Source organism: Dipodomys spectabilis, unplaced genomic scaffold (assembly GCF_019054845.1).
Source record: "Dipodomys spectabilis isolate Male_0828 unplaced genomic scaffold, ASM1905484v1 ptg000169l, whole genome shotgun sequence".
Taxonomy (NCBI): domain Eukaryota; kingdom Metazoa; phylum Chordata; class Mammalia; order Rodentia; family Heteromyidae; genus Dipodomys; species Dipodomys spectabilis.
Genome location: NW_024870846.1, coordinates 2,722,482 through 2,749,191, shown reverse-complemented (window position 1 = coordinate 2,749,191; position 26,710 = coordinate 2,722,482). Strand labels below are relative to the sequence as shown.

The 26,710-nt window shown below is 37.4% G+C and overlaps 1 non-coding gene across 1 annotated transcript; it reads right to left on the bottom strand.

Moving 5' to 3' along the window:
* Window positions 1–2,505: 2,505 nt before the first annotated feature.
* LOC122119477 lies at window positions 2,506–2,635 on the bottom strand. Its single transcript, XR_006149569.1, has one exon. It is a non-coding gene; the product is annotated as a small nucleolar RNA SNORA11 (small nucleolar RNA).
* Window positions 2,636–26,710: the final 24,075 nt, after the last annotated feature.

Sequence of the window (26,710 nt, the reverse complement as noted above, 5' to 3'; positions counted from 1 at the left end):
GAAATCAGGGCTTGGCTCAGCAGTTTGAGTGGGCTTTGCGCTTTGAGTCACGTTGCTGTTCAGGTTGTTGTGTAGGATAACATCTCGTCTGAGACACAATGAAGGAAGCATCTGTTCACATGTTCCCCTCATTGCCAGTGGCACCCGCTCACCTGTACGTTGTTGGACTAAATGCCTAGCTCTTTTCTAGCTGTTGACAAATGGCTGCCCTCAGTGGCTGTCCATATGGGGGTCTCCATAAGACAGGTTAATAGAAAAACACTGCTAACTACCTATTATAGCCATGGACCTGAGACACCTTTGCAATGTTCTATTAAAAATGAGTCATAGTGATGCCCCATCCATACACAGAGGATGGATTAGACAAGCCTTTGAATACCAGGGAAGGGGAAAAGTTAGGGCCCATTTTAGATTTACTCTGCCACAGATTTTAACATTTGTATTTCATATGAATGGTTGTGTCTATTCTGAGAATTTTCCCTCTGACCTTCAGTACCATGTCCACCATACATCAATCTCCTATCTTTTTTGGGGTCTATTTTTGTGCTGTATTCTGCTCCACCTGCCGATCTGATTACGGTTGTGACAAAACCTCACTGTTACACTGATGTTCTGATTGTTGTAGTTCAAATTTGGAGAGGTATATAGGTTCTATTTTGATTTTTCCCATTCTGTATATAAAGCATTTATTCTTCTACAAGGATTTTACAATTCATTTGCAAAATTCCATAAACAGGTACAATACAGATTAATCATATGATCATAACATTCACTTTCAGAAAATAATATTTTATATCAGTCCCTGGTACATAAACTTGATATGCCTCTCCACTTACATAATATTTGCTAACATATCATTTGCTAATGTAACTCTGAAAACACTACTACTCACGGGAGAATATTTTTAAAGCTCTAGATCAAAATAAATCTTCTGCCAGGCTCTGGTGGCCCATGCCTGTAATCCTAGCTACTCAGGAGGCTGAGAACTGAGGATCGTGGTTCAAAGCCAGCTTGGGCAAGCAAGTCCATGAGACTCATATCTTCAATAAACCACCAGAAAACCAGAAGTGGCGCTGTGGCTCAAGTGGTAGAGCGCTAGTCTTGAGCTGAAGAGTTCAAGGAGAGTGCCCAGTCCCAGAGTTCAAGCCCCACGACCAACAACAACAACAACAAAAAGTAAACCTTCTTCATAAGGAAGAGGAATTTTGAAGTATGTAGCAAAGAACCCATTCGCTATCACCCAAAGATATTACCAAAAGAAAAGCAAATTATTTACTTGTTTGCTATGCCTACAAATGTGTTTTCCATTTGTTAGCTTCAAAAGTAAGATGCATAATTTAGTTTCCCTTCATTTGAAATTCTATCACCAATGATAGGTTAACAGCATTTATATCAGTTAGGGAACTGACCATTTTCTACTTTCCCAAGACTTCTTTACACAGACTGAGTTTCTACTTCTCCTCTTTAGTCTATATCCAGGAACAAACTAAAGAAATTCAGCTGTAACAGGACCTGCGTTTTAACACAAGTTGGTGGCAGTTAACTGGAGAGATGGAAAACCTTTTGTAGGATGAGAAAATGGAGCCTTTTCTTGAGGCATGGGAACAAACTCACTGCTTCCATCAAAGACCCTGGGACTTTGTTGAAGTGAGGTGACCTGTAACTGATTCTTCCGTTGCAGAAATTGACAGTTGAGAGCCCTTGAAAGTTGGACCTGCAAGTCCTCCAAAGATTAGGTGTGCAGGAATGGACAAATGCCTGAAATAAAATCACTGTGAGAGGAACTTGAAGCTACGGACCTTCAGGATCAACAGAAATGCTAGTTTTCTTTTTGAAGGTCAGGTGAGGAAAATGATTGCTTTCTACCTAAACAGTAACTAACGCAGACTGTTCCTCTAGACCTGGTCACAAGGTCCAGTGAATTGTGCTTCTGAGATATAACTGGAACGACTGGCCTTTTCTATAAAGCTGGGCAGCCCGAGCTGCCCAGAAATTGTAGAAATGGGATTTGGGACTTTTAAACAGACATCACTTGTTCCATTGGACAGACCCTGTCCTGTAGAGATATTTTATACTACTGAGAAGCAAGGAGAGTCCCAAGCACTCATGATTGGAAGGAGTCTGGAAAACACTTTCTAAGTCTTAAGTCACTTCAGACATTTCTGTTTTCTTTCTTGTATCACTGTTTTCTCCACATTTGGTAGTGAGAAAGGAGGCAGACTTTGAAATAATTTGGAACGGTAACTGAATTTATATCTTGTGGGTAAAACTTGGCTTCTTTCTGTCTTTAGGTAGGAATATTATGATTTGGTTTCCTGTTGAAAGTTTTATAAAATTTTTCAACAGAAAGTGCCATTAAAACTTTATCTGTTCATAGTGTAATGATGTTTTCCAATTTGTTGTTTCTTTTAATTCTGTTATTGTTATTGATTTGAGATATAGAGAAAACTTATGCTTAGCCTTGACTTTACCCTCAAATTATTATTTCTTCTTTTTTTTTTTTACACATACAGGGCATTTATTCGCAGGAACGCACACATTTTTGTTTGCTTCCTCACGAAAGCCCACACATTGGTATTAGGGGTGTTATAAACAGAAGAGCTATTGTTCTACACTCCTGTTCTGAACCTATCTCATCAATATTATCTTTAACTACTAGTTTTTTCACTTTGCATGTTTGCATTTATATTTGTAACAATCCAATTTGTAATATATTTTAGTTCCTGTTGTGAATAATATGTTCTTCCATATTAGAGAGGGAGATTATTAGAAATAATTGATTGTCACTTTAGAAAGCTCTTGTGAATAATAAACTTGAAATATATTTAAAGAAATAAGTGGCTAGCCTAAGAACTATATTATAATTAATATTACTGAATTTTCGTTTACCATTATTATTATTATCATCATCGTCAATGGTGGTATTAGGATTTGAACTCAGGACCTTAAGCTTCTTAAGCAAGGGCTCTGCTAGTGAACCACACATCCATTCCTAAACTTACTTTCTATATTGTAAAGTATACTCTGGTTTGTCAAGTGATAAAGATTTTACATTTATTTGTGTACTTTTGTAAGCAAGAAAGAGAAAGGACACCTTAAAATGTTAATAGAAGATATTTCCCAAGGAGAGATTTTAGGATACCCTTCATATGTTTTCACAATTTTCTGTAACAGATGTATATTAATATTTTAGAGTCAAGAACTCTCTACGTAGCCCAGGTGGGTTCCATCATCTGCTGAGTGCTGGGATTATTGGTATGAACACCTATACTCAGTTTATAGTACTGGTTAGTCACAAAATATATATCTTTTAGTCTTACTCTTATTTTGTTGCAATGAGAGAGAAGACGATCACCCTAATATACACAAAAATGAGTGAAATGATAAGATTGGAGAAAAACTTTTTTTGCGAGTTATTGAAAGATACAGGCAGACAACCCTTGTGATTATTAAAGCGTAGCCAGAGAGAGAGATAGAAAGAGCTCTGCTCCATGAAAACCAGGCAGAGCAGAGGGGAAGGCACAGATTATAAGAAATCACGGCCAAACTCATTGACAAAGAATTTCAGGCCTCCCTCCTGACTTGTGGGTTCTGTGTCTGTGAATATGCCGACTCCATCTCAGAATCTGTGACATTGCAAATGGCTACGCACGGTTGAGCACACAGAGATCCGTTAGTCCCTGGCCAGCACCTGGCTAGCTGAAGCTGGCGCTGTATCCTCCTTTCTTGTTTGAACTTCCCTCCTCGAGGGAAGCATGACTCTTGGAGCTATGCTTTCTGAACCTTTTTGTGCTTTTAGAGGTGATTTTGTTGTGTAAAATTGCTCTGAAGTATGTAATGCTTAAGTGCTATCTACTGTTCTGAGTACAGGAAGGCTGTGATGGACCTTATAGGGAAAAATCAAAAAACAAAAATCACAAACCAAATTCAAATGTTAGAAGATCTGTTCAGGTATGCATTACCGTGCTCTTCGCTGTGATTTTAATCTTGATGTCTGATGAAATAGGCATCATTAAACAGAGAAGCACAGAATAGCAGACTGATTGATTGACTAGTAGTGACCTGAGACTTCTGGAACTTGTGTTAACCCTGTACTCTCCTAGGAGTGATAATGCAGCACTTACTCATTCAAGTGTCTGCAACAGTCTCACACTTCACTACTCGCCTGGAAAGCAAGGCACAGCCCACAACTGTAATTCCTTGAAGTATTTTCTCCTCATAAAATGTGAAACTCCATGACAACTATACCACAGAATTCCCTTGCAGGGTTGTTGAACAGTTTTTTTTAAAGCATGGTCCTTTTGGATATTTATAACATCATTTATGGGCCATGTAAAATTATATACATACATATATATATATATATGTATATATGCAGAAGGGGCTACAGGCAGCCCCTGTGGAGCACACATGCAACACACTTGTCTGTTCTGTACAAAGTGATTTTGGTGTCTCAAATGGCTCTTGAGCCAGAGGTTGGTAGGTCTTGGGATATACTATGTATGCTGGTAGGTATTGGGATCTGTTGCCTGCAAACAAGTTCCTGGGTCTGCTAGACACAGGACAGAGCTCACCTGCAGTTTCCTGCTTCTGGCCTATCTTTTACTCGGTTCCATGATTTTTCCCTCTCTGCTTTCCTCACTTCGGCAGCAGCCCCAGCATGTGTTCTCTGCACTCTTTAGGAGAGCAAAGATGTAGACTTCTGGCTTTTACCCTTACAGGTGCTATGTGGAGAAGATGTGTTGTTTTCCGCTTATGTTCTTTTGTGTATATTTAGTAATTTGTGTATATCAATTAATTGTGTATCACAATTTTAGTTTAGTAAACAGAAATCAATTATGGACAATCCTCAGGAAGAATGGACTTCATCCCTGGACAGATTCTTTGTGATCATCTCTGCTCTATAGAAAAATCCTAATGAAAATGGTTTTTTTGTTTGTTTGTCTGTTTTATATTTTTATTACTGGCACATGTGAACCATTCTGGAAATCACTCAATGCTTTCTTTTTTATTAAATAATGACACATGGTCTTCAATGTATTTTATGTTACAATTTATAGTTGTAAACATGGACAGGAAAAGTTTGGTTTTCTCTCCACATTTATTCTCAGTCACAGCAAAGTAGATTTTAAACTGCTTCCTTATCAGGATTTCTCAAGTTGGCTGACACTAGGGGTTATCAACTGTCGGAGCCCTGGATACTAGTTATCCATTTTACAAGTGACTGCACACTTGTGATACTTCAATACCTTTAAAGTAGAACTTCAGAGACGGAGAGACATAGAGATGGGATGGGAGTTGGGGGATAAGAACTGAGGATGGGGAGAGAGAGAGAGAATCTCCCAAAGACACTTTGAAAGGTTTTTATACACTAATGAAACTATTCACAGATTTTAGGGACCATTAAGCATCTAGACTGAAACCCATTCAGCCTCCAGTTAAACAGCATTCTGGAATGAACTCTCACTATCAATAAAGAAGTGATAGTTTCTAACTAAGATAGGGCGGGCCCAAGGTGCCTTCCTCAGCTGTTACTCTTGTTTGACTTTCATAGAAGTGTAATAATGCACAGACTAAACAACCTAGTGCTTCACGGTGCACACAGCCTCTCCTGAGTATGTCATTCATTATGGATCAGATCATATTCGATCTAAAATTTTCAATAAAGATAGAATCTTGGCAACGTTATTACCTTTGTTTTAGAAATGTTAAAATGGAGGCATGTTTAGAGACAGTATTGGGCTTGTTTACTGAATGCTCTAATTTTCTTTAAAGCCCTATTAAAACAAACAAAAAACAAAAACCATACCATATAAGGAAGGACTGAGCATGTGGCAGAAACGGAGCCCTGGGTTCAGTCTCTAGTATTATTACCTAATCAAAAGTGGTTTTATGCTACCCCATCATGTAGATGGATATGTTTTACTTACAAATTTTTATTTTTGGTCAGTCCTGGCACTTGAACTGTAGGCCTGGGCATTGTTCTGAATTTTTTTTTTTTTGCTCAAGGCTAACACTTTACCATGCCACAGCACTACTTCAGCTCTTTCGTAGCTAGGGTTACAGGCAAGAACCATGGTTCCCTCTTACTTATTAAATTCTGATATGCACATAGGCATGATATAATTTCTTCTCAAAATCTGAAGTTAAAATCAAGAAGCCAAGGAACTCAGCATGATGGCTCTGGAGCTTTGACAGATGAACCCTCCTTTTAAGTGTGCACCCAAAATGGCTGGAGAGGGTTTGGAGTGTTTTTTGTTTTGTTTTGCCCTTTTCCATAGACAGGGGAAGCACCAAGAAAACCATCTCCACCACCACCACCACCACTACCACCACCACCACCACCACCACAACAACAACAACAACAACAAAATCCCAGAGAAGTCCAAAGAAAGGAATGAAGGTCTTAGCTCCTCAGGGCAAGCAGATGGACTTCCCTAGTAGGGAATGGCTCAGACCATTGTTTCCTGTCTTCCTGTCTGCTATGATCTTCCTGTCTTCTCCTGGAGAGCCAGCCTGGAACACATTGACCTCCACATATGGGAGACTCACAATTGTGCCCTCAGCATTCTGGCTAGATCTGACAATCCAATACTTGGAATACTCAATTCTCTGACTACCACTAAAGTCCCACGACATACCCAATCCTGGGATCAGTGGGTTTAGGATTTGAATAACTGGGAGATGGTCAGGAGAAGAAAAAGCTTTTATATGTCTTTAACAAAGGCAGAAATAAACTTGTAGTTAGAAATTGCCCTTCGATCTAGGAATCAGATCAGTGGAATATAAAAATATGACATCCAAGTTAACCTTTCATTTGGCTAGTCAAGTGTCTACCTGTGTTGGAATTCTTAGCCACTCCATCCTGCTAAAATTAATACATTTGTATATTCAATTCAAATGTCTAGTTTCCTTTTTGTTCTTTCTTTTTCCTTTGCTTTTTTTTTTTTAAAGGAACAACTCCAAAGAGCTTTCTTCTCTGAAATTACAGCACTGAGATTTGAGAAGTGTCAGACATTTGTTTGAGTTCTATCAAATTTTGTCTGAGTTTCTACATAGTATACCAGATGGCCAGAATCGTTTTTCCCTCAATTTTGTTTCTGTTGCATTAGTTATCACTCCCAGCTTGCTAACGTCTCTAGATCTTAACAACCTTGCCCTTTTACTGTCTTCTGATTATTACTTCAATTTTTTAACGAGACAGGGCTTAGAGCCAACACACTGTAAGGTGTTATTAAATACTATTACACTTAATTTTCTCTATAAAAACTTACTTGTCATTCAGGTTGCCATTTCTAAAGGTTTAAAACATTTTCATCATCTATCTATCTATCTATCATCTGTCTTAAATATGGATACATTGTTATCCAATTTATCTTTTCCTAGAAGATCTTTATTTTAAGATTTATATTTAAAGCTTTGTATGTGGTATGAAGTTTGTGGTGAAGTATACATACTTTTAAGGAAGTTTATTTGCTTCAATAACATAGGCTTATTATTTTTATTCATTGATTAAACTTTGCACTTTGTCAATATAATTTACCATTTACATTGAGACTATATTTGCAACCTCTGTTCTTTCACTAACCCAGATTTCTTCTTTCACTGATACAACTGTTTGATTATTGATGCTTTAGAGTAATTCATTAAATCATTTTGTATAACTACCTGAAATTTGTTCTTTTACATGAGGTCACACCCTGGCTTCATATCAAGTGGAAGAGAAGCACCATCCTCATACTCACATCTGTGACTCGAATATGTTCTTCCAGGGCTGTTTTTTCCATGTCCTTCATTCATTACTTGTGTTTAGTAATGTTTAGCATTCTGTTCCTATTCACACATACACTTCTATATTTCTACTTAAGACATTAATGATTATTTCGTGGTGTGATAAATGGTATTACCTTTTTCTGTCATGAAACTGATGATTATATTTCAATGGTAATAAAATAAAATTCTAAGAAAGTGTCCTACCACTTTACCCATGCCCCAGCCCTTTTTCTTTTAGTTTGTTGTTAAGATAATTTGATTGTGCTAACTTTGAACCAGTTTGCCACTAAGATTCACTTACCTCTGCCTCATAAGTATCCGGTATGCGGTGTGCTAACTTTGCCCCAACTAGCCTTTGTATCTAACATCTCCTACTCCTGGGCAGACAAGTATGGGTCTGTGTTTTGTATGATGTCTCATGATATTGCCAAACTGATACACTGGTTATAACTTCTTAGTGGCTGTTATGAAATTTTCTACATATCACTAAATTAATTGTGAATTGTCACATTGTCTTTCTTTTACCCAAAAATTATACTTGTTGTCTTTTGTTACAAGTATCTCTACATACATCTAATATTTTTTCTTTCAGGTTTTAGTGATATGTTAAAGTCCTTCTTTCCTATCATATTTTTTAAAGTTGCTCTTGAACTTGTCTTTGTTCCACACTAGCTTCAACTGCTAGGATTACAAACTAGCACCAACACATCCAGACTTTCCATTCACTTTTGGAAATATTTTCCTGGACAAGCTGCCATGTAGACACAATGAGATTCATTGGGTAAGGAAATGTGATTGCCGAATGCCTTAATTATCTTGAATCAACTTCTACTGAGGAAAATTCACTGCAAGAAATAAAATTATATACTCTGATAAGACAGTGCTTCATAATATGTTCTAGTATCTCCTAATGGTAAAATGACCACCTACGTTGAAAGTGAACCAAGATTAAAATGGGTAATTGAAGATTCCTTTTAGAAAAGTCTAAGGAGGGCTGGGAAGGTGGCTCAGTGGTAGAGCGCTTGCCTTGCATGCTCGAGGCCTTGGGTTCGATTCCTCAGCACCACATAAGAAAAAAGCCGTAAGTGGCACTGTGGCTCAAGTGGTAGTGCGCTAGCCTTGAGCTGAAGAGCTGAGGGACAGCACCCAGGCCCAGAGTTCAGGCCCCACGACCGGACCCCAAAAAAAAAAAAAAAGAAAAGTCTAAGGAAAGAACTAGATTTAAAAAAACTCAATTTAAACAATACACATTTCTTAGTGGACAAAGTGAATTCTTTAAAATGTGAAAACAGTGCTTGTTACACACACATACACACACACAACATTACAGGTGTGTAAATAGCTTCTTTTGAAGCAGACTACTTAAAAATTGTAGCTTGAGTGGGGTATGCACAGGAAATGAGATGTCAAATTGGCCATACTCTGCCATAGTATGGAATCTTGCATAATGTTTTCCATATGAAATGAACATTATTTAAGGTTTTAAATCCCAACAAACACACAGTTCAAATGTTCAGATGTAAATAGTAGAATATCTATTGCTATTCAGTTTAATGATTTCGTCCATTGACATTTAACTATTCAGAAGCAATTTATTCTTCAAGATCTTGATATTCAACAATTACTTCTCACATTTTTCCCCTGCATGGCTTATCAAGAAGTGATTTTAATGAATAATTACAGAATTCACAGAATCATTTCAGGCATGGAAAGTATATGACTACAATACGAATGAGTTTTTTTTAAGCTGGATGCTTTTGTATATTTGCTTCTATCAACATGCCATGTGAAGAACTAATATGGGCAAAGTAAGACTGTTTAGACACATCAGGCAAATCTCTTCTTTATCAATATATCCAAACTGCAATAGCGCTTAGAACTACCAACTCAAATAGTGCAAAACATAAACCCCACTATTGCTTTTACCACAACTTTATCCAAAATATTTTTGTGTTTGATTTTTGAGTAATAATTTTTATTAATGTGCGGAGTTGTCAGCAGTCCATGGACAGACTTTTTGTACACACAAGGAGAAAGGTTTCCTCTGCATAGAGAAAGACCCTTCAGGGAGTTGAGTGAACAACTGTGAACCAATCTCCATAGGGAGGGGTGGGTACTACTCCATGCCAGCCCATCACTTAGTAAATAGATGTCTGGTTGCATTTCTGCTTCTTCTTACCACACTTTTTTAAAACCTCTGTTTCATGGAAAAACATCCTTGTAGTGCCCTGATAAATTGGCATTCTGAGGGAGAGAATCTAAGTACAATTAGAATTTCTTACCCAATATGCAAATGTGATGCTCTGCTACGAAACATTATTTCAATATTGTATATCCTCAACATTTAGGCTGACTCTCAGACAGACATGTCATTCATTTCTTCAATCTGCCTGTACACTTGAAAGAGATAATCTCCAGGGTGCTACCTGTCTTGGAACTGAGACTCTAATGTATTTTGACTTGGTGCTATGAGAAACTGCTTCACATCTGGTATTAAAAAGTGCTTATGATTCTTGCTGCTTTTGACAGTTCCTGGCACAGTTTGTTAAATCATAATGTTTATTTAAACATTTTTTAAGATATCCAGATTGCTTTTCTGTCCATGAAGTTTACTCATAAAATCACGTAATGCAGAAGACCAGAGGTTGTATGAGCCATACAAATCATGCATATAGAAATTGTTGACTTGAGTTTAGGCACTTTGGTGTATGATGCGTCACGAGGCTTATAATCACAAAAATCTTCATACATAAATACTGGACATTTTCTAGTATTTTTAGTATTTCTGTTATTTAATTCTGGGCAAAATATATTCAGCCTTGAAGAGGAACAATTTCTTCTGTACTTAATTAGGCTTTTGGGTATATTTGTATGTATATGGTTATTGTTGGTGCTGTAACAAATAAAGTAATTAAGTAGTTTAAAAGAACACAAAAGCATTATCTTACAAACACTATTGGTGCAACCAAAAGTCAACAATGTGTTTACTTGGCTAAAATAAAGGTTTTTATTATTATTTTTATTATGATTCTTTTTGTTGTTATTGTTGTTGTTGGTTGTGGGTTAGCTGTCCTTCAGCTCAAGGCTAGTGCTCTACCACTTCAGCCACAGCTCCACTTCCTGTTTTCTGGTGGTTAATTGGAGATAAGAGTCCCACAGACTTTCTTGCTTGCCCTGGCTGGCTTTGAACCGCGATCCTCAGATCTCAACCTCCTGAGTAGCTAGGATTACAAGTGTGAGCCACTGGTGCCCGGCTTTATTTTATTTTATTTTTCAGAAGTTGTTTTTCTTCCCATTTAGCTTCTTCAGGCTGTCCACATTCTTTGGCTCATGTCCCTGTTGCTTCAGCATCAAAGAAATCAACATTGGGCCCAGTTCTTCCATTGCCATTTTTCTAGTCCTCTTATACTTTTATGGATCTTTGAGATCACATTACCCCCACCTGGATAATTAAAAATAATCTCTCATTCCCCTGTCAGCTGGTTAGCAACCTTACTTGAATCTGCAACTCCTAATTCTCCTTTGTCATGTAACTTTAATATATTCTCAGGTTCTGATGTGAAGGCTGGATATTTTAGTGGGTGTCTTATGTGTAATACCATTATATTACGGCCATCTCGAATGAGTCATCAGCTTTCAGATTCCACAGACCTTTTTATTCATGTCATTTATTTTTCCAATAGAGTTGTGGTTTAGAATTTTTTAATGTTTTCTGATATTTTTCATCACATTTGATATACAAACATCGAAGCATGGATTTCATCTGCACATAAGTAAGCATGTGTATATGTGAGTGGACTAGAACTTTAGAAGTTACTATACAAGCATGTGTATATGTGAGTGGACTAGAACTTTAGAAGTTACTATACGTGAAGGCAGCTTTAGGCTGAGTCTGTGTGCGGGTTGTGGGAAGGTTGGTGTGGCATTTCTTCCCCCTCTTCAGTGTGATCCGATTGCAGCACAGAGTGGAGGAAGACTGTGCAATCTCGATTGGTGGGAGATGTGGAGGGCTGGCGAAAGAGGGAGTTGTCCCCGCCCCCCTGCCACAGGTAGACAGATTTCCCAGCCAGGTTAAATGGACTGGACCTCTCCATTCACGCTAGCAGGAGGGATCGATGAGGACATTGTGTTGTCTAAGAGACAGCAGGAGCTGTGTGCCCACCGCGTGCGTTTTCCCCTCTCAGCTCCATCAGCTGGTACCTTCACCCCTGGCGCCTGGAAGTGAGGACAGAGCTGGGGGATAGTACAAAGTTAAAGCCCTCTTCAGCGTTACCTGGGAGACCATCCCTGGGGCCATGACAACGCAGAGTGGAAATGAATAAGTCAGCCTTTAGAGAAGCAGCTGGAGAGGCTGTGTGGCCACAGAACCCCTTCCTGGTTTAAGATGTGGAGCACTGACACCGGTTCCATAGTGGAAGAAGTAGAGGCACCCAGGGTTGAGCCCAATATTTGGATTCTGAATTCTGTCTCTGTGCCTTACACAGGAAACCATGTTCAGCATCGTTGCATTCATTCGACTTCAACATTACAGTTACGAAGTTAGATGTGGGAGCCTTTAGGAAAAGATGTTCCTATAGTGAAGTCTTAGACATTTATGGTACCAAATAGACGCCAGTTACTCACTGATTTTAAGGACAAATACAAAGTTCGAGTTCTACAGCTTGAAGATATTGTCAGGATGTTTCCAGGATTCAACTAACTACCACCTCCTCCTCCTCCCACTCCCCCGGTCCTTCTCCCTCTCCCCTCCTTTTCCTCCCCTCCCCTCCCTTTCTCATGTTCCTCCTTCTTCCTTCTCTCCTGAACTCAGGATCCTGAGCTCTTGCTTAGATTTTTCACTCAAGATCGACACACTACTGGTTGAGCCATTCCACCACTTCTGGCTTTTTGGAGATAAAAGTCTCTCAGATATGTCTGCTGGCAGTGGCTTTGAACTGCAGTCCTCACATCTCATCTTTCTGAGTAGCTGGGAATATAGACATAAACCACCAGCACTTGATTCCATAATTTTTCCATTGTGAATTATCTTCTGTCTTCACGTTATTGCCACTGCTAATCTTAGATGCATCCATCTTTGGTCCAGTGTTAACATTCAGTATTTTGGCCAAACATAGGCATTTTTTAAAATAAAGAAGTAGTAGGAAAATGTAATGATGTGATATACTTCCTTAACTTTAGGGGAAAGTTTTAGAGAAATTTTATAATGGCACAGGTAAAATTTTGAAGTTGAATATGAAATTTTTATTGGCTGTGGGCAGCTACCGCCTTCAAAAATTACTTTTCGAACTTTACAACTTTGGGGGGAGAGAGGAGTTGATGAGGTGGGGAGAGAAGGGATGGTAGGGAAAAACAAAGGAGGGGAACAATGCTCAATAGGAAAAGCACTCATTACCTTACTTGTGTAATTGTGACCGCTCTGTACAGTATTTCACAATAAAAACATACAAAAATTATTTTTCCCCATTACCACTTTCCTTAGTATGCTCAAAGCTCAAAATTCAAGATGAGCTAATGTCAATACTTCCACTTCAGATCACACTTTAATGAATGAAGTGTTTTAGTAACATTATATATATTCAATTAATTTCCTTGGAAGCTAATTTTAAATTTTGTATTTTATTATTTATGGAGTTTTACACTCAATGACTATCCACTTTGTTCCAGAATGATATGCAGCAATTTCAATCAGAAATGACCAAATCTTAAAAGGGTCACATGGAAAGGGTCAAAAGGTAACACTGATTGACTAAATTATATCGGTGATTCATTATTTTTCTAGTTGGAAAGAAAATTTATGTGTAGTTGAATTAGAAACTTTGTTTTATATAGTCATATAAAATGATTTGGTTTCTCTTTAAATTCAACTCAAAATATTTTTTGTAAAGGTGATGTACAGAGGGGTTACAGTCACATAAGTAATGAATACATTTCTTTTCAAACAATGTTACCCCTTCCTTGTTTGTCCTGCTTTCCCTCCCCCCCTACTCGCGGCCCACCAGGCAGCTCAAAATTTGTATTAACTTATTTATTTCACTTATGACAAGAATTCCTTCAGCTATTGAAATTTTTATTCTCCTATATTCAATATGTTAAATATTTCAACATGCTAATACAGATTCAAAATGTCTAAATATAAGCAAAGCTTTTAAATATAGCAATAAAAACCAGTATAGAAGTTCTGAGGTTTATGTAATCATTTAAATGCTTTTAAAACATTGTGAAATTGTAGCCCTGTTATCATACAGTTACTACAAGTTCTGTAAGGTGAATTAGATCCTTCAAAGCATTTAAGAATAGCAGAATTGCTAGAATGATATCTTTATTAAACATTGCATGTTTTTGTTTGGGATTTGAACCCAAGGCTTTGTGCTTACAAGATTTGCGGTTTACTGCTTGAGCCATTCCTTCAGCCCTTTTGCTAAGGTTATTGATTGATTAATTGATTGGTTCGTTGGTTGGTTGATTGATTGATTGATGTTCGTGCAGATACCTTAGCTCTAACTCAGATCTTTGCATTTTCACTTGGCTTGCTTGCTCAGAGAGGACTCTATGACTTACGCCACGCTACTAATGCTGTTCTTTTTGTTGTTGTCTGGGAGAGAGAGACTCACCGAGTCTTCTGCCTGGACTGGCTTTGGACCATAGTCCTTCACATCTCAGCTTCCTGAGTATTTAGCATTAAAGTCACGAGTCGGTGATACCTGGCTTGCTCTGGTTATTTTTAGATAGGATCATGCAACCTCAAGGACCCTGTGTATTTCAGGTTTTTTCGTTTGTTTGTTTTGTTTTTAGCTCTATAGGCCTCTAAATTCTGTAAGCACTACAGTCATACTTAAGGTATGATGATGTCCAGGAGACTTTAGGATATTAAATTCAAGCTTCAGAAATTCAGTAAGTTATCCTGTTTTCAAATCTTAAGACAGTATCTCAGAGAACCTAAATCAATGGAACTGTTGAGGGCCCTATATTTTTGTCTTCTCTGTTGTCAAAATTACTCTGGTGTGTGTGTGTGTGTGTGTGTGTGTGTGTGTGTGTGTGTGTGTGTGTGTGTGGTGTGAGAGAGAAGGGTGAGTGAATTAGTATTGTTGGTTAGTTAAAAATTATAATCATACTTTTAAAAAAACTTTTTTAGTCAGTTATGGGGCTTGAACTCAGGGCCTGGGCACTGTCCCGGAGTTCTCCAGCTCAAGGCCAGCGCTCTACCACTTGAATCACAGCGCCACTTAAGTTTTCCAGTGGTTTATTGGATAGAAGAGTCATTTGGACTTTCCTGCCTGGGTTGGCTATGACCTGCCATCTCACATCTCAGCCTCCTAACCAGCTAGGATTACAGGCGTGAGCCACCAGCCCCCAACAATAATCATATTCTTAATTTTTCAACCTAGTTTCAATTATTCAGTACTACCTTTACAGCTGTCCTCCCTGGCATCTCACATCTCAGCCTCCTAACCAGCTAGGATTACAGGCGTGAGCCACCAGCCCCCAACAATAATCATATTCTTAATTTTTCAACCTAGTTTCAATTATTCAGTACTACCTTTACAGCTGTCCTCATGATGCTTGCTTGTTTGTTTTCTTTCTGAATGCTTTGTTAAGAGGATTAAGAGTTCTTTGCCTTCCTTGCCACCTGGAGACTTCCTAATTATTCTCCAGGTCCCTGAGTCCCTGCCATCCTGTGTGTGGAGCATTTCTGATTTCTGACTTTCTCTGAGCAGTGCTGTCTGCTGTCTCCAATGTGCTGTTAAAACAGATTGTACATGCCTTCCTAGCACTTAATACTTCCTGTGTGATTTATGCCTGCCTTTCAGCCAGACAAAAATGTCTCGATGTCTCCTGGAGCTGGAAGATAAAACAATGTAAATTTAATTGCTTGATCTATTTGAATAAATTAGTATTTGGGTCTTTTGTAGTCTCTACCAACATTGGAATATATTTTATAAAGCAAAAATAACCAAAGCAATTAACTCACACACACACACACACACACACACACACATATACTGAAACACACACACACATGCTAATATACCATCTCTATCTATTTATCTATCTATCTATCTATCTATCTATCTATCTATCTATCTATCATCTCTCTGTCTATGGTCTTTCTTGAGATAACAAAAGCAAATATTTCATAAAAAGTATACTCTTTAAAAACATTTTACTCTATAGTTATGTACTTTAATTTGGTACATTCTTATTAAAATGTATTTTTCATGTTAGATGCAAACCAGGAGCTGTAAAAGAATAAAATTATATTATGTAATATATCTCAAATTGCTGTAATTACACATAATTTTACTGTTTCAATGTTTTATTGGCTGTTTTTCTAATGAGAAGTAAAGTATCTCAGTAGATCACAGTTACTACCACATTCCCTTTTACCGATCTCTGGTATTTGTATCCTAATGCTGTGGTCATTAGAAGGTAGAAGCAAAAACATCTTGAGTTCAAAGTCAGCCCAGGGCATGTAAAACCTTGTCTCAGAAACAAAATGCAAAATTACAGTGTTGAGTCATGGCTCAAGTGATAAACTGCTTTCCCATGAAGTCTTCGGTCTCAACCCCAGACTGTAAATAAATCCATGATTATAAAAAACAAATACATAAATAGGATTTCCCACAATCTTCCCATGTTACCATTATTCAAAAATGTTCAAAAATGAAGAAATTTATGAGTTAAGCTTGCTTTTAAGGATTAAAAAATAATTTGTATTCAATGGACAGCTCAAAAGACCTGGTCAGCTGAATTTAAACATTACATCCAATTCAAAATAAATGTGTATAACTTCTAGTGAGAACTTTTGAGTCAATTACAGCTATTGTGTTTTCTGTCATAGAAAAGCTTGGAGACTTATTTTCATTTGGAGTTTTCCACAGTATTAAAAGAGTTGACCTTTTTCTTATCTTTGCTTTGGATTTTTCAGCCAAGATCACAGACCTACAATGACAAAATGCTACAAGGAAAAGGTCTTGTAATTTTTTGGCAGTTATCCAGAATATAACCCGATTCAAAAATCAGACAAGTAGATTGCACAAGCAGCCGCTGAAGCAGTCACATTTTAGATGTTACTCTAGGGGTCTGAGAGATAGGATGCATGCAAGCTAGGAAGAGGAAGGAAGAAAAATCCCACCAGTCTCCAGGAAGTAATTTGCCCAGGAATGTAGCAGTTTTGGGCTTCAGCAGAAAAGGTTTAAATTAGTTTTTATCTCTAAGGAAACTGATAGTCATTTAGGGCAAAAGTTCTAAAGTTCCCATGAATACATACTACATAGTAGCACATCCCATCATACAAATAGTTTTATCTATTACAAATTAAACCTACTACACAGAATTGATATCAATTTAATACTATTTCTCATAGTCACCTATGTGACAGTATTGAGTTTCAACTTCAAATTTATGTCAAGATCTCCTTTTGTTTTTAACTATGGGCATCATTTCCGAGAATTTTAGTACAGGTGTAATTATATCATACCTATTCATTTAAAATGGCTAAGTTTATACTTCTATGATTGTTTCCTTAAATTCTATTTACATTTATCTGAGCTACTTTCCCTGTAATTGAGCTCCTAGAACTCAGTGTCACTGTTTAAGGGTATTAGAGGGTTTTGTTGTTTTTAATTGTTGTCTAAGTAGAAATTTTATTATATTTAGGTGTTTTATAACTTGAGTATTTGGCTCAGTTCTTTCAATTATGATTTTTGACTTTATGTGTCCCTTGTTTTGTATTTAGATAGATAGAAATTTGTTTTCTTTACTTGGCCTCTTATCCCATGTTTCACAGAGTGCATAATTTGTTTTAAACTCTACTGTAATATAATTTCTTTATTGAAACTCATTCCTTTTACTACTTACTGAGATTTAAGAGTGGATCAGACTGAAGAGTTCAATGACACTCATTGACTAGTAGTCCTGAGATGCCACCCTAATGAATGAGGTTTGAAGGAGAGTTTGAAAATAAGTCTTGGTGTAATTCTTCATGTAATTATGTAGGAGTTATGCAATTCATTACTCTAGCTGCTTCCTATTGCCTTTTCTTCCTTCTGGGAAGCAAGTTATTATCAGGGCTCTGCCATCAATATTTAACAACCATACTGGTTCAGGGTTGCCTACATTTGAATTTATTTCTATAGGACAAAAAATAAACCTGAATTTTATGCTCAGTATTTATTGATATTTCTCCTATGTATAACCTTTCCCTTAATCCTGCTTTCTGTCTGCTAAATAGTTCTCCTCATTTTCATTTTCTCATCTCTGTATGGCTTTTTATTTAAATCCTTCATAATTAGAGTACGTTATTAATTGACCTTTTTCTCTGTTCTCCCTGAGCACAGAACTTTCATGATAAAGATTAAGTCAATCTTCTCAAAACATCACTTCTGCTGAGGAAGTCTCCTGACAAAAATCCCAATGAGAACTCTTATCTGACAGAACTAATTGCAAGAGACTCCTGCCTGTTGGAATCTTTGTCTTAGTATTTCTTGCCTGTGATATTTTGACACAATCATTTTAATGCCAAGCACCGTTTGGTTTGCTGGGCTTTGATGTTGCTATTTAGACCAGGACTAAATTTGATTTTATTAGAAAATAAACAAGGGTGAGTGTAGTTCTTTCTTCCCTTGAAAGTTTCTAGTTAATGAACAAAAATGGTATTGAAATTCCATTGTCAAAACACACTTGAACTTTACTTACTTCTCCTCAGTATGGAAAAATAAGTTATAAACACAGTTAGTACCCACTCATGTGATAATGTGCCAGAATGAATTCATGCTTCTGCTAAAGTACAGTGCAATTAATTATCTTTGTACACGACAACGAAAATAGAAATATAGTTAAACTAGTAAACAACAGCAAAAGTAAAATAACAAGAACCACAGGGTCAGGTAATACAGGTTGGATATCACAGAGACTTTGATAAAGATCTTTCATCAGATCCACATGAGAGATAGTGTTATGTGTTATGCCATAAACCTAACTCAGGTGCCATCTTGGGGAACATGGCTTTGGCATCTGGTGTCTAAACACCCCTGGCTTAAGAGAGATTGTCAGTGTGCACAGTTCATACAGCAGGGAATTGCTGTCACTTCAAAACTGTTTTTTTCTGACAGAATTATAATTGATGTATATTATAAAAACTAGGCACTATTGTTATATTTATATATTCAAGAATTTTGTTAAAATATTAAGATCAAAAACCAAGAATTTAAAAGAAAATCAAGTTTGGAGGGGACGACTAGCATTTCATTAAACAATATGTATAAATCTTCTGGACACAGGAAAGGAGAGATAATAAACATTTTAAAATTTAGTCCCTCTGGTCAAAATATAATAATAAAAATATATTGTTGGTACTTCAGGGAAAGACTCTAATAAGAAATGTTCTTATTAAAAATCATGTTGGAATAGATCTTTGTATATGTATATATACATATATATATATATATGTGGCACTGTTGAAATGGTAGAAAAAAGTTTTATTTTAGGTACGAAAATAGAATCTTTAAATTGGACTCTGTTATGCTAACATTTAAACACAGATTAATATGAGTCACTGAACAAAATATATAAATCAAACAGATTACCTAAAATTTATTTGTGGTAAATTCTACATCTTTTCCTAATGTATCAAGTAAATACATAAAATAAAAAGACTAAATATTAAGTCTGAAGACTGAGTGAAAATAAATATAAGTTGAAGATTATTTATATTTTGCAGGGAATAACATGAAGAAGATTTTTTTGAAGCAGCTTGAAAATGGATATTTCACCTTATATGTCTATTCAAACTACAGTGACAAGCATCAAAGAAAATATACATTACAAAATTATGTTTCAATACTGCCATTATTCAATAGCCAATTATGTATTTTGCTTCACAAGAACCTTATAATCAATCTAACCAACCAAGCGATTGAAAGAAAAGTGAGAGGTATGAAAATGGTAAATGTTACAACAAAAAATAATAAATATGGCATGATCACCACATGACACTGTTTTAGGAGGGAAGTAGAAGGAAGGGGGAGATCGTAGGGGAGCAGGATATAAATAGAGATGAATCAGTATTTCTACATGATGTCTACTTGGTTGTTTCTCAAGCAACCTATACCTACCTTATCTACCCTATGACCTCAATATATCTTGTTATAAGGAAACATTTCAGTTAATAGCCTAGGATACATATTTCTCTTCCTTTTCTGTTTCTTTTTCTTTCATGGAGAAATAATACAGATAGGTAGTTTTTGAACTCACTATGAGTCAATGTAACCATGATTATTTTAAATTTCAACCTATTGTAATAAATACTGTCATGACACAGTTAGTGTGACATATCATGAACACTCTGGTTGCAGAGGTAAACCGTGGTAGAGAGATGTATTAGCATGTATGAGGCCCTGGATTCCCTCCCAGACACTCAAAATTTAAAAAAAAGAAAGAAAAAAAGAAAATCAAAACAGCTCTCACATATACGCTTTTCCTAAATTGGTTTTGGGTAGTATTTTACAGGGAATTCAGATGTAAGATGACTTTTCTTTCCACCCCCCAAACACATATTTTTGGCCGGTTTTTTGTTTTCCTTCAGGAAGCGGCTCAGGAATCTGACCCCGTGGCCAGCTACGAGGGTGTGGTTCTGTTGCTCAACAGTAATCCCTTCACTGATACAGAGATTGGTTCAGAAATTGGCTGTGTGAGTGTCACCAGGGAATCTAAGGGAGGTTTTTCTAGGAAGGAATATCTTATGCTCAAAGGGGCATCTTATTTTCTTGTGTCTTAATTATACACAAGAAACTGCTTACCTCTGAACAGGCCAGAATGTGGAGGGTTTGAACGACTAGAGCCATTTTATTGTTACAAAAGGAGCCAAGCTGAGAATGAAAATACACAGCTGTGGTTCAGATGCGAAAGCCAGACAGAGCTGAGACTGGTGTAGGCCTGTGTGACATAGATTTCAGACATGTGAGCCCTGCCCAGGGTGTAGAAGTAATTGAATTTCATTGCTTCTCACGTGTTCGCCCCAAACAAGATATAATTATAAAAATGTCTGCCTTATAACGGAACCAGGTGGTGGAGGGAGGGAGGGGCCTGATGAACACTATCTCAGAAGCAGTAACTACCCACAAAATACTTTGTAAACTACTTCGCAATCTTTAACGTAACTGACTGAGTTTTCCACATCAGTGGCCTACTTGGTCCTCATTTCCAAATCTTCTATACCCCTTTTCTAAAGCATTAAAATAGGAAAAGAAAATGCATGAATGAATAGGAAAACTGAGATTCCTTTTCATTATCTTAGGCCACCTCCAATGGAAGAATTTGACTTCCTGATCAATATACTAGGAATCTTAGAAAAGTCCTCCATGAATCTGATCTGATTTAGGTCCCTGAGATTGTAGAAAGGCAGATTCCCCTTTGGGAGCTTGCATCTGTTTGTAGTCAGGAGGAATGACTTGACATTTATGTGCTTAATCTTTCTACCCATCATAACCATCAGATCAATGTGATATTCTGTAACCTACTTGGTTGACCCAGACGCTTCAATGAAGTCAAACATTTACTGAAAAGCAATTTAAAAAATATTTCTGGAGGGGCTGGGAAGGTGGCTCAGTGGTAGAGCGCTTGCCTTGCATGCATGAGGCCCTGGGTTTGATTCCTCAGCACCACATAAGCAAAAAGAAAAAAGCCAGAAGTGGCACTGTGGCTCAAGTGGTAGAGTGCTAGCCTTGAGCTGAAGAGCTGAGGGACAGTGCCCAGGCCCAGAGTTCAGGCCCCACGACCAGACCCCAAGACAATTTTTTTCTAGAAATTATTTTCTTACTACCTAAATAATAAATCGTTATTATTCTGGTCTTATAGTAGATATTTATTTACTACACTGGGGTCTTAATTTGAAGCCTTGTAGTTGTAGGCAGAACTCTACTACATGAGCTTACCACCATTGCTTTTCAATTCACTTTTTTTTTTTCCAGATAGTATCTTTCCTTATATCCAGAGACAGCTACTAATCATGATCCTCCTAACTGTAACCTACTATGTGGCGATGATGCCTAGCTTATTAATGACATAGTGTTCTCACTCACTTGTTACCCAAGCTGGCTTGGAACTCTACTTTTATGTCTGTCTCCCAAGTAGTGAAAATTACAATTTGTGCCTTGGTGTCTGGACTACAGGAAACAAGATTGTTTTTCAAACCTTTCTATGAGTGCATGAATTTAAAAAAAACAAAAACAAAAACAAAAACCCTTACATCAATCAAATTTTATAAAGAGTTAGAAATTCAGTGGGCAAAACTGCTTCTTGTAAAAATTTGGATATTAAATACTTAAATAGCAAATGCTATTTAAAAGCTTGCTTAAAAATTTCTTCTGGTGTAGTTTGCTGATCATTATTTTTTATGTGTGAGGAAAAGAATTTTAATGGAAGGAAATTTAGTTATCCTTCTGGAAGGCTTTCATTGGTGTTAGCCTAACATAAAGCTTCCTCCAGATGAGTGTTAAAATTTTAAAGTGGAAAGTCATTGCTAATAAACTACAATAATGTGCTTCTGTAGATTTTATAAGAGAACAGGGCTTTAGAAGAACAGAGTGATCATGACTGCAGTAATATCCATTCTGCATTTATGGCTGTCAATGAATGCTAAAGGGTAGGGATATGGACAATAGGGCATCAAGAGATACAAGTGACACCCACACCCTCACCCACACACATTCCCCCCCCCCCCCGACACACACCTGCTTAGAAACATAGGACAACCACAAATGTAAGTAAAACAAAAATAAATCCAATTTCTGTAGCATAGCCTTATGCTTTAATTGGTGGCACTCTAATATCATAGAAATTGGGTGTTACAATATGTTTCAGAATCATATGCTACAATATATTATAGAAACATAGTGTTACAGAAATCAAGTCTGTTTTTCTCCTGTGGAAAGATTTCTCTTTTAAATTATTTGAGAGAGCTAAATAATTCATTTTGGTCTTAAGCTCAGTAATAGCAGGATATCTGAATTGTCTATGGATATAAGGCTATTATTGAGTATTCTTTATATTATGAGACTGCTGTGACCTAAAAGGTGATTTTGATCTGCTTTTGGGAACAATGGTCTGGATTTGGATTTTGAGTGTCTACCAAAGGCACGGTCCTCAGGCTGGGCATTCTGAGACACTGTGGAATATTTCATAGAAGCATCATTACTTCTGAAGACTTTTGAAAGGTTGGTACTCTGAAATGCTTTTATTAGGATGAACCTGGTTGAGTGAGTATAGCTATCTTTCAGAAAGAAAGGAATGTTGCCGGTTTATTAGCTTGCAATAAAATGTTGAGAACCAAGACCATTTCACTTTGCTTTATTTTGTTTGAAATGGCTAGATCAATTGATAGCTGTTCTATTGGTATAACTGTAGAGTTTGTGGTGTCTGGGAATGTGGCTTAGTGGTAGAGTGCTTGCCTAGCATGGAGCCTTGGGTTCTACTCCTAGTACACATACACAGAAAAAGCTGGGAAGTGGCGCTGTGGCTCAAGTGGTAGAATGCTAGCCTTGAGCAAAAGCTCAGGGACAGTGCCCAGACCCTGAGCAAGCCCCAGAACTTGCAAAAAAAGAAAAAGAAAGGAAGAAAGAAAGAAAGAAAGAAAGAAAGAAAGAAAGAAAGAAAGAAAGAAAGAAAGAAAGAAAGAAAGAAAGAAAGAAAGAAAGAAAGAAAGAAAGGAAGGAAGGAAGGAAGGGAAAGGAAGAGAAAGGAAGGAAGGAAGGAAAGAAGGAAGAAAGAAAGAAAAAAAGAAAGGAAGGAAGGAAGAAAGAAAGAAAAGAAGGAAGAAAGAAAGGGAGAGAAAGGAAGGAAGGAAGGAAGGAAGAAAAAAGAAAGAAAAGAAAGAAAGGAAGGAAGAGAAAGGAAGGAAGGAAGGAAGGAAGGAAGGAAGGAAGGAAGGAAGGAAGGAAGGAAGGAAGGGAGAAAGAAAGGAAAAAAGAAAGAAAGAAAGTACAAGAAAGGAAAATAGAAAGAGAAAGGAAAATACATTGTTAGGCCCATTTATTTTGGCCTGTTGAGGATGTAGTGGTATTTCTTGATAGATCGAAACTCCTGATATCCTGCCTGTGGGCCCAGAAAGAGGAAGGAGCTACAGGGGTGGGGATGGAGGGTGTGGAGGATGTCCCACTGGCCCCTTAAAGGTCAGACATTCAGGGACCCAAAGACCTCCCACTGGGCCTTGCTTTAGTACAAGTTGTCCCCTAATGCCTCATTATACACCTCACCTTTACCCTGTGGAACCTTGAGGGACATAGAAATCAAATGATGGCCAGGCTGCTTCATGCTTAGAGGTATAATTGCATGAAGAATGAAGAAAACCCCATCCTGACAAAATCCATCAAAGAATCTGCTTTTAGGAATATCTCACAGACTTGCTTTGCTCTGCAGATTAGGGAGCATTGCTACAGGATAAGAGGAGGAGAGGGGATGTGGGGGAGGGGGGGAGATGGGAAGGGATGGGAAGGGGAAACAAAGGAGGAGGCTGCAATGCTTGATAAGAAATGCACTCATTACCTTGCCCATGCAATTGTAACCCCTCTGTACGGTATTTTCATAATTAAAAAATAAAAAGAAATAAAGAAGTACCATTTTTCATTTTCTGTTTTCGAAAAGAATTTTCTTAACGTTGATGACAGGAACCTGTCTGAATATTCCTGAAAATATTTGCCAGTGCCCTGATGTGGCTATGAAGTTAAGGGAACCTAAAATTCTCTATGATATGTGGCTTGTAATGTCCCCAATTCCTGTTTCCTTCTTGTTTGTTCTTCCTCGTTCTCATTACTACCTTTCTTATCTCAGCTACAGGATTTTGTCATTTTGGGCTTGTAAGTGTTCTTCCAGTGTAAATGGTAGGGTTGGACAAGATCTGTGTGGAATCCTCTAATTTTGACACTGTCATTTTATGTTTTACATCTGCAATTGTGAGGATCAATATAGTAGCAATTCACTATTAAGAAAAGTCTTCTATAAGACACAGAGAAAAGAATGGAAATTACAACTCCATAACAACCTGTGACTTTCCAGTCCATAATGAACAGGAGTAATAAAGTACTTCCTGAGATAACATAGAAATCTTGATGTAAGTTTAATTTAATTTAAATAAAATCAACTGAGCATGCCCTTTGCGATTATATATGAATTTATATTCTACTAAGTGTACATATGCTCTGAATATATAAATATGTGCACTATATTTCATATGACATTGTTGTGTGATTTACATTTAGTAATTATTTACTCATGAATTAAAAACATGAATTACAAATTTCCTGTGACCTAAATCAGTAGTTTCTAACACTGGTGATCAACTCAGGGAAAAGGAACATTTTACTCCCTCTAGGTAATATCACAGCGTTCTTTGAATGTCTTAGACTCTATGATTGAGCAATGGTTCCAGTCTTTCTGTACTGTGAGAGTGTGCTAGTCCCTTTCCCCAGTTTAGAGTGAACTCTTCTGGACATACACTGCAGTTTTGCTTTCCATGCGTCATTTCTGAAAACCCCTTGTCTATTGAGTACTATTTTATTTATGGGCAGAAGCCTTACCTCTGTCTGGAAAGGTAAATGGTAGTGCCTGATAGATACTTCAAAATAGTCTCAGGCACATCTTTTGATTAGTTTAGGTGTGAAAAGTCGTGTTCTCCTGTTTCTTTTATCTCAGGACATGTCACAGTGTATGATAACCATGCTTAAAGAGACCTGCCAAGTTCTAAACTCTACATGTCACATTCTTTCACTCATTTATGGAACTGGACCTGAGATGATGATGATGATGATGATGATGATGATGATGATGATGATGATGATGATGATGATGATGACGATGATGATGATGATGATGGTCATGATAGTGGAGCATAGGCTTGAGTGTTTGCACAAATGGATGACCATCAAGAAGGACAGAATCAGAGGAAGGAGAGGAATAGGAAAGATTACTGGGGGTTTCCTGATGTCCAGTTTCAATATAATTTTTTTTTTTTTGTCGGTCGTGGGACTTGAACTCTGGGCCTGGGCGCTGTCCCTCAGCTCTTCAGCTCAAGGCGAGTGCTCTACCACTTGAGCTACAGCACCACTTCCGGTTTTCTGGTGGTTTATTGGAGATAGGAGTCTCACGGTCTCTCCTGCCCGGGCTGGCTTTGAACCGCGATCCTCAGATCTCAGCCTCCTGAGTAGCTAGGATTACAGGCGTGAGCCACCAGCGCCCGGCTCAATATAATTTTTAACCTGGGTTCTTTTAAAATAAGAGACCATCATTATAAAATGCGCTGGGACAACATAAATATGTCTTTATTTTCATGATTTTGCTGGTTCAGTGTCTTTCTGTTTTACAGGCTTTCACAGCTTTTCATCATTGTTGTGGACTTGAGATTTGTTGTGCTGGTATAAATACATCTAAGTATTCAAATTTTACTTATAGCCAGGAACCAATAAATGTTATTAAATTAATATACAAATTGCATTGGGTAACAGCAATCTTCCTTGTCCTAACTTTCAGGGAATCTGTTCTATCAGATTGAGAATCTAAGGAGGTAGCTACATCCGCTGTCTTCTGCCTGCTGTTTAATTCCTTATAGCTGCTGCATCTGATTCCACAGACTGGAGGAAATGATACACAACAGAGACTCAGATCCCTGATGATCATTAAATCTATGAAGGTTTCCCATTCTGATGACAATTTAGATTGACTAGAGACACAGCCCATGGAGGGCAGTATGTTTACCTTCTTGTCCCCACCGGGAGTTCCTCCACAGGAAGGTTTGAGGTCCTGAGGTGTCACATAATTTAGTAGTGTCACCTTTTAGATTTCCTTTAATCTCATGCTCCCAAGATTTATAGACTCTTCCTTAGTGACAATGTTGTAGAATGTTCAAATAGCCGTGGTCAGGTTGTCACAGACATTAGTCTGTCTTCAA